The following is a 13,820-nucleotide window of genomic DNA, read 5'->3' on the forward strand; positions in this document are numbered from 1 at the left end:
TGCAAGAGACCAAAGCTACCCATTTTGATATTATTTATCTCCAAAATATGCATTGCCTCATTATCATCATCAATTGGATATTTTCCCAAAGGGAAAAAAAATTAATTGCCCACCAGAAATGTTTTGAAATGTTTACATGTGTTTCTTTGTATAAGCATGAAAGTGAGCGTGTGGGAGCCTGTTTATAAGTGAGCAAAGTGTTAGTAAACTCTGGTTTGACACTGATAAGGTTCATATGAAAGTCAGCACTGAAACTGTTGGCTGAATAATAAACAGGATCTCTTGGCCTATGCTCTTTCAAGCATGCCTCACTAGATTATATATATATATATATATATATATATATATATATATATATATATATATATGTATACACACACACACATAATAACCAGGAAAGAAAAAGGCAAAGTGTGCAGAAAACATGGCTTGATTATTACTGTGTTCAGTGCAGTCTTAAGGGAGAAGCAGCTTTTGGTGAGATCCCGGGTTTCTCCAGCCGGGATCTCAAGGAGTCACTGAGGATCAGTCTTCCTCATTTGCAAGACAATGATAACAGTGCTTCTCCTGAAGAACTTCTGCCTGGATTAAATGAGACAAAGCTTGAAAGGCACCTAGAACAATCCTGGCATACAATAAGTCCTCAGCAGATAGATTAGTGGTTACTGTTAGGAAAGACAGCTTGTTTTTCTCAAGAGAAGGATGCTTGGGTGTTTCTGCAGCCATACCTCACCAAGAGGAGGCCTCGCAGTCTGGTGCTTAGAAGGGAAGGGTGGAATGCAGGAAAGCCCAGACTTGTCCCCCGTGATGCGGGGTGCGATTCTGGATCTGCCACTAACCGCTGGGTGGTCTTGGGCGGGTCCCGGCAAGTCACCTGGTCCTCCGCTTCCGCATCCCCTAAACCGAGAAGACTGATTATATTTTAGACCACAGCGTCTACTCTTCAAATGATATCCTACCAAGAGCTGACACAGAAGAAAGGGACAAATGGAGCACTGACCTGGCTTTCACAGAGTGTGGTGATGGAGACCTTCAGGTAGGACCCTCTTCCACCTTTACTCTACACCCTTCTGCTGTGAGTGGTGCCTCCTAGGCCGGTGCCCCACAGATGCCCCGTCTGTCTCCCACTGTGGCTCCCAACGTGGCACTTTCCCACATCAGGAGATCAGTAAATGCGGACATCTCAGCTACTGGATTGTAGCATCTGCATGGGAGGGTCCCGGGCTCCTTCTCTGCTACGCCTGGCCTAAGATCATGGCTACGAGCAGGTCTTTGATCATCAGCAAATACCTAAGGAGAACGGATGCTGGGCTAAGCACAGAGGGAACAACAATGAAAACAATGAACCCGGTCTCTGAGCTCACGGAGGATTATTCTAGAAAAGAGCATATGAAAATGGCGTTAGTCTGGCGCGTCTGAGTGGGGACCAGGCTCTTCTACCGGGCTTGTTCATGCAACCGCTCCAGGCAACTTTCTTAACCTCTGAGCGTTTGCTTCACCTACATAATGGAAATAATAATACCCACTTTCTACATCGTTAGGAGCCTGGATCAGGCAACTCACTGAAAGTCTCGTGTAGAGCCGGCAACCTGCTGGCACTCAAACAATGCAAGTCCCTTTTCCTTAATGGTTGAGTGAGAAGCTTGTGGGGCTGTTACCGGCTCGGGCTTTTATTTGTCCCAGTGTTTTAACAAGGCCTGTCTCCATTTGGGGCTGCCCTGCCCTGACCCAGTTTTAGGAGAAAGGCTGCCCAGGTCCAATTCTGTTCGTGTTGGCGCATTAATTATAGGGCTCCTGAGCGAAAGACTCACACCAACTGTCATTACCCCTGGACCAGACGCTGGCAACCACACCGTGGATCATCGCTTCAACTGAGCCATTGTTCCAGCCTTTTCCTCCACGTGGGGCTTGGATGCAGCCAAATCTTCTCTAGCCAACCAGGCTGCTCGGTGCAGCTTCAGGAAAGACAAAGGGCTGGCTGGACTGCGCGTTCAGCAGCCACCCGACAAGCCGGTGCTCCCCGCCAGCTCTCGGGCTCCCAGGTCGAGGCCCAGCCCTGCCAGACGAAGGAGGCGAGATAACGCTGCCCTCCAAAGGGCAGGCAGCACCTGGGCACAGAGGCCATTAGTCACTGACTTCCTTGTTCCCGCCATAAGGAAGGAAAGCATCTAGTTCTCTTCTTTAAGGGCAACAGTTCTTCAAGGAAGAAAGGAACCTGGCACTCTTGCGTGCCCGTATATGACGCTGATGCCTGGTAGTGTTTGTTTGTGCAAGAAAAGCTGAACTGGAATTATCCCTAGCCAGGGAACATATGCATTTGATAGAGGCTCATGTCTCAACTTCTTGGTAATCAGTGCAGGCACACCCTTATAATTTCTCTTGCTCCCTGGGAAGGCACCAAGAAATGGCTTTGTGTTCCCAGGAGCCAAACCTGCTAAAAAAAAAAAAAAATTGGTTTTTTTTCCTGCACCATCCTAGATGTGTTAAGGTAGAGTGGCAGAAATTTCTGGGGGGAGGGAAGGGAGCTGCTAAGCATCACAACAGTATCCATTTTGGCTCAACACAATCACCTACCTGTTCCCCTCCCCTGCAAATCCCACACCATGGAACTTTTTCTGCCTTTCTATGTAGGTCTTGTCCACACTTAGCCATAGTGGAATTCCTCAGGTTTGTGTCTCTTTTCCCTATTAGTGGGGAGCTTCCAGGAGAGCGTGTCTCATATGCCGGGTTTGTTTCCATTTTTCTTCTGACACCCCAGCAGGACGCATAGCAGAAAACCCGCTGCTCGATAATGCTTTCTGAGTCTCTAAGAGCCGGAAAAGCGCTCCACTGTTGCGTCCTATAGAGGAAGATTTGCTTCCATTCATTGAGCGTCTGCAGGCTAGGTGCTTTCATACAGTCTCCAGTCCTAATACTACGCCCATTTCATAGACGAACAAATGGAGGCTCACTCTGAAATTCCAGGGACACCTGCGATCTTTGCAAGGAGCAGGTTCCCAGATGATTTTACCCATGGTAGCCCCATCTCTCCTGCTGCATATCTCTATCTTCCCCCACCCCCCCCCACACGGGCGATCCTCATCTGCAGGGTCACAACCCACTGGTGGGTCAAATTCATGTGTGAACTACATGGCAGGTAATTTTTGCTTAAGTTTATGTTTCAATAGTTGTGTTGTTAAAGACTTTAAAAAAAAACTATGGCAGATTTCCGGTTAGTTGCTAATGACCCACTTGTACCCATTTGCACATCCATCTGTAAGGGAGAAAGGAGTGGAGACGTGGAGTGTGTTGGGGGGGAGGGCAGAAGATTCCGTCACTCTCCACCTGCTCCTGTCCAAGCCAGACCTCAGGCCAGAGGAGCCACTGGTGCTGATACCCCATTCCTGCTTTTGGCAACATAGCCACGGAAGGCTTCACATTCTAGAAAATTTGGAGCGTGGAGGTGTTAGGAATCTGGGCTTCGCCACAGGTTGTGATCGTCCTCCATGCTGTGGTGGGGAAGGACGGAGACCTCCTGCCCTGGACTAGGTCCCCACCCCACCCACCCCCCACCCCCGCCCCAGGAGACTTTAGACCACCCCCTGCCTAGAATGGTTTTAGATTAAAGAGGTCCTCATCACTCAGCCCCATTAGAACCGCCTCCCCCAACCCATGCTGCAAAGAATAACACAGAATGACTACCCTGGAGAGTGTTTTAACGTACTTTTTCATATCTTGTATGTAAGGTTATTCTCAAAATTGCCTTAGAAAGTAAACTGAGAATACACTGACTGTCCCATTTTATGGATCATAGAATCTGAGCTATGGGCTTGTTCGAAGCGTCTTTATAGTTTTGTAAGCCCAGATTGCAGTATTGTCTCTATGCTCTAAGGATGCATCAAACCGTCGGGTAGGTATAGCAGGTACACATCAGTTTAAGCAGCGCACACTTTTTAATGAACAAGAAACAGTGAAGGAGAGGTCGTGGGCCAGAAGCGAGGTATACTGTTCTACTGTGAGATGGTGTTAGCTAGGAAAGGTGCTCATCCCTGGAGTTGGTGGGTGAGAACGGGCCACAGAAACCAAGAGCAAGGGAGGAAGAATCCCCAAAAGGAGAGTCAGGGTGCTGCTACCCGGACGCAGAAAGAGATAGTGACACGTTAAACCAGATGCCCATTATAGGGCCATGACCCAGTTGCTGGACTTGACAGTGACCTTGGTTAGCTTTGGCTCCAGAAAAGCTAGGATGCAAACCACCAAAGTGCCACTTAGCTGGAATCTTGGACAACACACTTTGCCAAATTTCCACTTCCTCATCCATACAGGGAGAACACTATTTAGACTAGACGCTGGATGTACGCGCCTAGCAAAGTACCTGGCAGGTACTCAATATTCAATAACCGGTCACTAATCTTATCCTATAAGACATGAATGCTAAATAACAGTGGCCTAGTTCTTTTAGCTGTAAAATCCATTCAAGCTGGCAGCTCTCAACTCTTCTATATCCCCAAGATACCCAAAGAATATCATGGAACCCAATGGAACTTGTTCACACTGGCAAGAAGTGATGTGAACGGTCCCCTTAAGCTATATCAGAATCTCCTGGGGACCTTGCATCGAACCAGTCCCCCTGCTAATTCTGATGTGCAGCTCACCCTCCCACACACCTTGGGAATCACTGATAAGCTATTCAGCGGGCTTCTTAGAGCACGCCACAGCAAAGTTATCTTTAAATTCTGTCTCCAGCCAAAAAAATAATTTCAGAAAGGAAAAAGATCAGGTCAGAATCAATGTGTACCCCTCCCCCCTGCCCCCCAAACAGCAGAAGGAAGATAATTCACAGTTACTCTCAAGGTTCTAATCATAACCCATCTCCATTATAACCATGGTGGTTAAGAATGTGCTGCTATTTTAAGCCCATAATTATTTTTTAATAGTACTATCATTTCTTTCCATTAAGTCTGTGTCAGTGAACCAGAGGTTGGCCAAGAAGAGTGAAAATACATGTCGTCAAAAGTTGACTGATAACAGAAGTGTGCCTTTTTTCTTAATCTCTGATACCAAAATGAAAGGGATAAGAGAAACCAGGAAACACAACACATGACAGCTATTAATTTCGTGGTAGTGCGATTTGCATAGTAATGCAGGAAATGTGCTGCTGATTATTGCATTTGCTCTATCATTAGAACCCTGAGAAACGTTCTGAACTTGACTGCATTCTCCACCGGTTAACACTTTTTTTGGTGACTGAGCCATCTTCATGATATGAATTATCCCATCGGTCCACACTGGCAGCCCTCATTCAGGAGAGTTCTATTTTTTAAAAGCAGTGTATCTTTGCCTCGTAAATATTCCTTTGAAAATGTACATAGAGAAGTCACATGAAATCATATCAAATGCACTTTGGTTTTGCTCCATATATTTTGAAGCACTTTTTTTTTCCACCCATTTGCATCACATCTCCTTCAGATGGTGGACTCAGTTCACCTCAGTCACCGAGAACCACCGCCCTCCCCCCCATTTTAGGAATTATACCACCCGCACCCCTCCTTAGTGCCTACCTAGGAACATTCAACCAATAGATTTCTAACCCATGGAGAATCCTGTAAAGGGAAGCCTAACACGTAACTGAGAAGTCAGAGAGGGGAGGTGAGGGGAAAAAAAGCAGAATTATCAAAGACACAGACCAAAAAGTTTGGAAATTTATGATTTCACTGCAATTTAGTCCAACTTTTTGGTTCATTGTATACTTTTTCTACTTTTGCTTTACTAGCTTTCTTAGTTAACTGGTCTACCCAGAATTCTAGGACCGCTCCTTATAATTTCCTGTCTCTGCTTGTTCAGTCTTTGTATCCTTCAGGCCCCATCTTCAATCCTACTGTCAGAGGCTAGTTCAAATTCCACGCACTCCAGGAAGCTCTCCTTAGTCAAGTTCAGCTGATGAATTTACTCCCTCAGCTACTAAATCGATTTCACCCATGTAACGCCATTCAGAACAATTACTCTCATCATTTTCATTTCTCATGTAATCTCTTCCTAAATATTTCAGTTCGTGTCACAGATGGTTACAGAAAATAGTGTAGGCATGGACAGTACGGGAGTAATTGAAGCAGACCGAAACACTCAATTGTTGGTGAGACGTGCAGGGCACGGGAGTGAAGCAGAGTGGATTATGGGAGACAAGGAAGAGTAGGGTTACTCTCCCTCAGTGAACAAGTGCCTGAGTCAATGTGAACTGGGAGAGCAGCATCCATCTGGCTTTCTCTGCGTTGCGTCTCTCTTCCCATCCCTCCCTCCCTTTTTATTGTGGGGTTCACAGAATGGACACCTCTCATATTTAGGATGTATTTTCGAACATGGCTCCTAGAGGCACATCAACTATTTCATTTAGTGCTCAACACAAGGAAGCAGCGATTAACTACCACATCAGGAGGAAAATGGAGTGTTGGACACTTTGGAAGACAAATGTCGATGCATATCAGTCTCCATCACAGTGCTTCCCCTAGACGCCACCACAGGCAGTGTTGAACACGGAAGATTTTCATCTGAGGGGCTTCTGTTCCTGAACCTATCGTCTGAGTGAGATGGTCTTCTCTGGGGAAGCCTCCTGAGGACATTTCTTTTGGTCATTCCCTCCCTCAAGGTCTAAGAGGGCCTAGTGGTAGCTTTTGCCTAAAAATTCCCAGGCTCACAACAGCTTGAAGACCGGACCGATCAGACCAACAGGTAAGACAAACCTGGACCCTCCTGAGAGTCCACAAGGAGAGGAATTGGGATCACTGCGGTCTCCGGATCCTGGAGCCTGGGTGGATTGTTTTGCAAGAAGAGCAGGGGAGTTATTGGGCTGAGCTCCAAGCCCGCCCCCCCTCCTTCCCTCCCTCCTTTCCACAAAGAGCTCCTTTCAATAAGAAGAATTCTCACAATCTAACTTTGCTGGAATAGTTTCTCCACTTGATGCAGGTCCAGCACATTTCCCCCAGGGACCTCTGGTCATGTCAGAGGTGGCTCAGAGTTGGTGAAAAGAGATCTAGGTTTAGTGGTGAGATATTCATTTTATTACAAGTTTTCCATTCAACTGGCCAGGGGCTTATCTTCTCTTTAACTGCATTGTGCTCCAGCATTGGCAAAGAAAGAGCAGAAAAGTGTGAGCCACATGTGAATTTCATGCAAGCCTAGGATTCTGAACCCAGACTAAGCTCCTGCAAGATCGATTTTTATGTTTGGGTAAGTAGCAGGTCATATGGCCATTACCGTATCAAAGAGTCCTGTGAGTTCACGACCCTGACCCAGGTGGTCCTGCCCTGGGGCTCTAAGCCAGCGAGGGAAAGACAACTGGGAGGCTCTTCAGACACTCAGAAGATCCTCTCGCTAGCACTATTGAATTTTAACACCTTAGCCATAAAAGGGAGGTTCCGAGAGCAGTTCTGCTACTTACAGAAATGAAAGTCAAAATGGATCTATTCCTATACGGTAAAATATCTTTCAAATAAAGTCCCAAAGACAAAACTCAGCTTTGAACAGAAACCAAGACTTAAACCTGAGCTCAGCAAAACAGCATGGAAATCAATCAATCATCTACGCTACATGTTTCAGTAAATATGCCAACAGTAATAAAAATGTAGGTGTGGTCTTCAAAAGCCAGTGCTGCTTATATTAAATTCCCTGTGGCACTTGTGAGTTGAGTTGGATAACAAAATGAAGCAGTTTGTATATTTATGGGATTCTTTTCTTCAGAAACTTTTTGACTCAAGTAAAATGCATCCCATATGGGTGATAACTACACCGTATTTCTATAAGGCAGATATTTTCCTTTGACACCATTTCTCAGTTAATGACTGTTTCAAGGGACCGTTTTCCAAGTTCTCCTCCACTTCCCTCAGCCAAGATGTTCTAAGAGAAAGAAAAAAAAAAAGAAACTAGAAGAAAATACTTCATCACTATTTATAAACAGGTGAGAAGTCCATTCAGTCATTTCCACCACGTCAAATTCGAATGAACTGTTCCCAGGACTTTTTATTCTCTGACGTTCCATCCTGAGATCTTGATTCACAGATCAAGAGAGACCCTTTTTAAAGTGGCAGACATTGAAGGATGTTAAACACGCACACACACACACACACACACACACACACACACACACAGATTCTTAAATGATAACACTTTCAGAAACAACTCTTTTAAAAGGAAACGAAACAGCTCTCAACTGTTTTTGCTCTGTCTCCCAGCCCTACCTGTGAAAGGATTGTAAACTATGTTCAGATTCGCTCAACAAATGTTTCCTGGGCATCTACCACACGCCAGGCCCACTCCAGGGGCCCCAGGGAGGCGGCACTGAAGATGGTTCTGTACAGTAGCTGTCAGTCCAGAGAGAGAGCTGGGTGAGGCACTCTGGTTCAAGTTTTAGGGAGGGGAGATACCCTGGAGAGCTAGTATCTGAGCTTCAAGATGGGTGGGAGGGTGGGGAGAGGGAGGCGGGGGGAGCGGGGCAGGCATTGGGCCAGTGGAGCAGACAAGAGAGGAGAGGACAAGGTGCATTCCCCATCCCCAGCCCCCCTGTTGGAGGGGGCCAGGCCAAGAAGAGGCTGGAAAGCCCAGGGGGCCAGACCACCAGGGTCTCATGAGGCATGCACACAACTTAGGGCTTCCTCCTGAAGGCAGTAGGCACCACCACTGGAGTGCTGTTATTGTGCAGTACAAGGTGACTTCTGAGTTCTCATCAGGGGAGTGATAAGGTCAAGGTTGTGCTTTTTCTTTTTTTTTTTAATTTTTTTTTCAACGTTTTTTATTTATTTTTGGGACAGAGAGAGACAGAGCATGAACGGGGGAGGGGCAGAGAGAGAGGGAGACACAGAATCGGAAACAGGCTCCAGGCTCTGAGCCATCAGCCCAGAGCCTGACGCGGGGCTCAAACTCACGGACCGCGAGATCGTGACCTGGCTGATGTCGGACACTTAACCGACTGCGCCACCCAGGCGCCCCAAGGTTGTGCTTTTTCAAAAGCACATGAGCTGTGGTTCAGAGACTGGATCAGAGGGGAGCAAACCCAGAGGTTGAAAGGGCCCTTAGCAAGGCAGCCATACTCAAGATCTTGGTGTGAAAGCTCCTGACCATCTTGCAATGCCTGCTTCCTCATCATGTGGCATCATTAGTTTCCCAGAAAGCAAGTGGGTCATGTGGTAGGATACCCTCAAAATGGCACCGTCCTGGGACAGAAACCATAGCAGGTTCATCAGACACCTTCAGACCCCCCCACCGTGGTAGGCAACCCTTTTCACCCCCAAAAGTCTGGTGAACCACTGAATCTTGGGCAGCTGGCAAGAGGTTATTTTTAAATTTTTAGGTTCCCATCTCCTTATCTGCTACAAATGTGAAATATTTGTCTTTTAAACAAAACTGAGTACAAATAATATTTAGGAAACAGTGGGAATTTCATAGCATGCAGCGAGAGCCCCAGATCTGCCCCTCCCTCTATGGTGAGGGACCCCCAAACCCAAGACTTTTTGCTATAAAGGCTTGTAAAGATAATAATTAGTCATTGGGTTTCTTCTTGACCTCTAGGACAGAGGCTAGTGTGCCAGTTAAGGATATTATGGAAATATCCCAGAAACATGAGTCAGAGGCTCAAGAAGAAAAAGCATTTCTGAAGGTCTCTAACCTGTTCTTAATCCTAAAATTCTCAGATTAAGCCAGGCCTCGATACATTAAATTGGGATACTCTTCAGATGTGGAATTTTTGTTTTTAATTTTATTTTTAACTTCTGGAGGTTAGATGTGAGCATAACATGATGATAACCTCTTTATCTACCAGGACAGTACAATCCAGGCTAAGGATGAAAGGATGATTAAGAGAAACTAGCCAGTCTACACATTTGCTTTAAAAGTTCCCAGATAACCTGAGAAGTGACAAGATGCAGAGACCATAAAGTGAAGTGCCCCGAAGAAAGAACACAGCCAAACCAGCTTTGTTCTGTCCTACAGAGAATTTCATTTTCATGCTAGATAGCAAGAGTTCAATCTATTCTTTCTAATTCTGTCCGGTTTACCAAAAACAAATTCCAGATAGGGTTCTCAGGTCCTTTTCTCTTGCATATTTCTCTAAAGATTTAAAGTTTTGCACAAACAGACTGTATCAGAATACAGTCTCATTTCCTTTGAAAACCAGAGATAAATAAGAAAGAATGATCTGAGATAACCAGAGGGGCTTTGTAGCCTCCATGGGCCCTCACCCTGTATCTCTGCTTAGAATATTAAATGTTTTTAAATGCATGTTTGATCCCAATGCCCAGAAGAAATACTTTTCTATTTAATTTTATAAAATTCAAAGACTTAAATCCTGGAATGGTTCATCTTTGCAGAAAATAAATGGAAGTTGGGTCACACGAGCATCTCGCCTTTCTGTGATTATCTCAGGTTTCCTGCTTGGGAGACTCATGTGGCTTCTTCCAGGGTGGTTCTTAAATAAGTCTTGACACACACCCTTAAATCAACTGATGAGCATAGAAGTTAGCATTCAGGACCTTTGAATTTTAAAATAATACTTGGAACCAATCAACCACCCAACACACTACTCTGTCATAGAGAACACCTGTTGTTCTGTGGTCTTCCAGAGTTCAATGACCTTTCTCTTGTTGACACTATGATAGTTTACCTTTGGGAAATCACTTCCTGCACCATCAGTCCACGTGGTTCAGTGGAGCTGACTCTAACTGTGCATCCGGAGGAGGCTACTTACTCAAGCCTATCAATGAGAGGATCACATTTTCCTGGCACAGTGATTGGTTCAGGGTTAAGTGACTTTGTGGTCAGAGCCAGTGAGAGTTCATGGCTCCTGCTGAGAGGCATTCAGTACCTCCTACTCCCACTGGACTCAAATCCAGGCCAAAATGAGGCATGGGTGGCCCATCTTTCCACCTTGAGGTGACAATCTGCTGAGAATGGAGCTCACATTGTACCAAAGGCATAGTTGAGAAAAAGAGAAAGAGACTGGGTCTTGGGGACAACACTTGAGCTCCAGGATCAGATTTCGTGTGAAATGACATATCCCTGGAGTTTTCAGTCATGTACATCAATCATTTTCCTTTTCAAGCTCAAGCCGACCTGAGATAGATTTTGCGCCATTTGCAACGAAGGGAGTTCTAATTGATACAATTGTGTATAGAAGGAGGAACTGATGATAACACAACTTTGGGGAATATGACATTGGAAATGACTGGAAACAACCCAGCCATGCTGCCAAGTTGGGCTAATTCTCTTGCTAACACCATCTTAATGTGGCAGACCCTCTTGGTGTTGCAGTGCTCCCGAATAAATGAAATGTCTAGCATTTTTTAAAAAGTAATAATCCTAAAAAAATAGAAAACCCACCAAGTGAGATAAAAGTGGAGGTTCAGGCTTAAAAATAAACCAAAATGAGGACAGTAACAATTTATTATCGATGGCGTTTCAAGTCCAGTAGTGGTGGAGCAGCTTGTACTGCACCTACTCTGGGCAAAATATAAAAAGGAACAATTTATCTATCTATCTATTCATTTGAAGTTTATTTATTAATTTTGAGAGAGACAGAGACAGTACGAGTCGGGGAGGGGCAGAGAGAGAGGGAGAGAGAAAGATTCCCAAGCAGGCTCGGTGCTGACAGCACAGAGCCCAAAGTGGGGCTTGAACTCATGAAACCATGAGATCGTGAGCTGAGCCGAAACCATGAGTTGGAGGCTTAACTAATTGAGCCACCCAGGCACCCCTAAAAAGCAACAATTTAAGGATGCTGGAGGGCAACCCGAATCAGACAGAACTGGGAATCAATTCTTGAAAGATGGAGGTGCACTGGGTAAGGTCTATGCTTGTATGACTTCTTCCTTGATGGAACTCTTGGGTCCACAGAGCACAGAGTGGCTAAAGCTCAAGCAGAAAACCACAAACTTACTGACTTGAGGTGTTTGGAGATGGAACTTTGAGCTGCCAGAGCATCCAAAAATTGAGAACACCTTAATGGAGAGCCCCCAAATATGCATATAATAGTTCCCCAAATCTTTGGCTGACCCCTGAACTGCACACGGGGAGAGATACTTCAAAGGTTAGCAGAAAGAAACAGCTAGAAGACTGAAAAAGCTGAGCATAGATTTCAGCTGCTGACCATAGCAGGGTAGACAGAGTGTTGAGCTTGGATCCTGACAAACTACAGAGTCCTGGCAAATACTTCAGGTTTTTCACTGAAATCCCAGAAAGGCCATTCTTAGGAATAAAGACTATGTCCTAGAACTAAAGATTCACCCTTAGATAAAAGGCAAAACCAAAACAGACCCACCTTAAAAAGTATAAAAGTATAAACACTGAGCCTCCACAAGTTCAAGATGATTAACTAGTGATTTAATTCCTTACTAGAACAAAACTCCACAGGGTACCTGGGTGGCTCAGTTGGTTAAGTGTCCGACTCTTGATTTATGGTCAGGTCATGATCTCATGACTCATGAGGTCAAGCCACACGTCAGGCTCCATGCTGGCAGCCTGCTTGGGATTTTCTGTCTCCCCCTCTCTCTCTGCCCCTGTCTTGTTCATGTGTGTGCATATGCTTGTGTGCATTCTCCCTATGTCTTTCTCAAAACAAACAAACAAACAAACAAACAAAGTTAAAAAAAAAAAAACCTCCACACTCTTCAGAAGAAGAGAGCAGAATCTCGGGTCTCTACAATATATCATTCACAATGTTCAGGCTAGAATAAAAACAAAACAAGGCAAAACTAAATGTGAAAAGACATAGGAAAATGTGACCCATATCCAGGAGTCAAAACAGGTGTTGAAACTGATCACAATTTAACACAAATGTTGGAATTAGTAGACAAAGACTTTAAAGCATCTAGTAAAAGTATGTTTAAGGATTTAAAAAATATATACAGTCTTAGTAAAATGAAAAAAGATGAGGAATCTCAGCAGAGAAGTGGAACCAAATGAAAATCCTAGAATCTAAAGTACAGTACAATCTATTAAGTGAAAATACAGGAAATGCTGAAGAAAGGTCTTTAAGCTAAAAGAAAAAGAGACAATAGATGGAAACTTGGAACCTCAAGATAAAGAATACCAGAAATGGCAAACATGAACTAAAATACGAATTCAGATTACTGTTAGAGAGGTTTGAAATAATCAAGCTAAATACAGAGTTTTACAAAATTCAAAGATGGGAAACAATGAATAAAGCTAATAAGTTAGAAGGCAGAAAAAATAAAACCATCCAACATAAAAAGAATTGGTGCCCCATAATAAGATGCATTTAAACATATAGCATATGAGGACATCCCTCTATTAAGAAAGACCCAACTCCTCTGACTGAAAGAGGATACAGTATTCCAGGAAAATGTGAAAGAGAATGCTTAACATTAAGACATATCCTTTTTAAGTTATTCAACGTAAATGGTAAGGAAATAATTCCTCAGGCAAAAAAGTGCCTGTAAGTATTGGGGGTGGGGGCGGGGAGAGGACCAAGTTGGTCTCAGAATTCTTGGCAAAATTTAAAGCTCGAAGACATTGGCAAAATCGCAAATACCCAAAGAAAATAAAGTATGTCCCAAGAAAATTTTGTGTAGGTACGATACCACCCAAGTATAAACGCAACATGGAGACAGTCTCAAACATGAAAAACCATGGGGTATACCGTCATAATGAACAGTTTTGAAAAAGCTGCTTGACAACGAAATCCAACTAATTATGATGAGGCCAAATCATGCCATCAGGAATGGAGAACCATATTAAAATGACTCATAGTGAACACTGAATTTGTTTTTGTGTCAAAGCAACACCAAACAGCTACAGGAATTACGATGATAAAGGTTAATGCTATAAACCTGGATGAT

This window comes from Prionailurus viverrinus, chromosome D2 (genome assembly GCF_022837055.1).
Source record: "Prionailurus viverrinus isolate Anna chromosome D2, UM_Priviv_1.0, whole genome shotgun sequence".
NCBI lineage: Eukaryota > Metazoa > Chordata > Mammalia > Carnivora > Felidae > Prionailurus > Prionailurus viverrinus.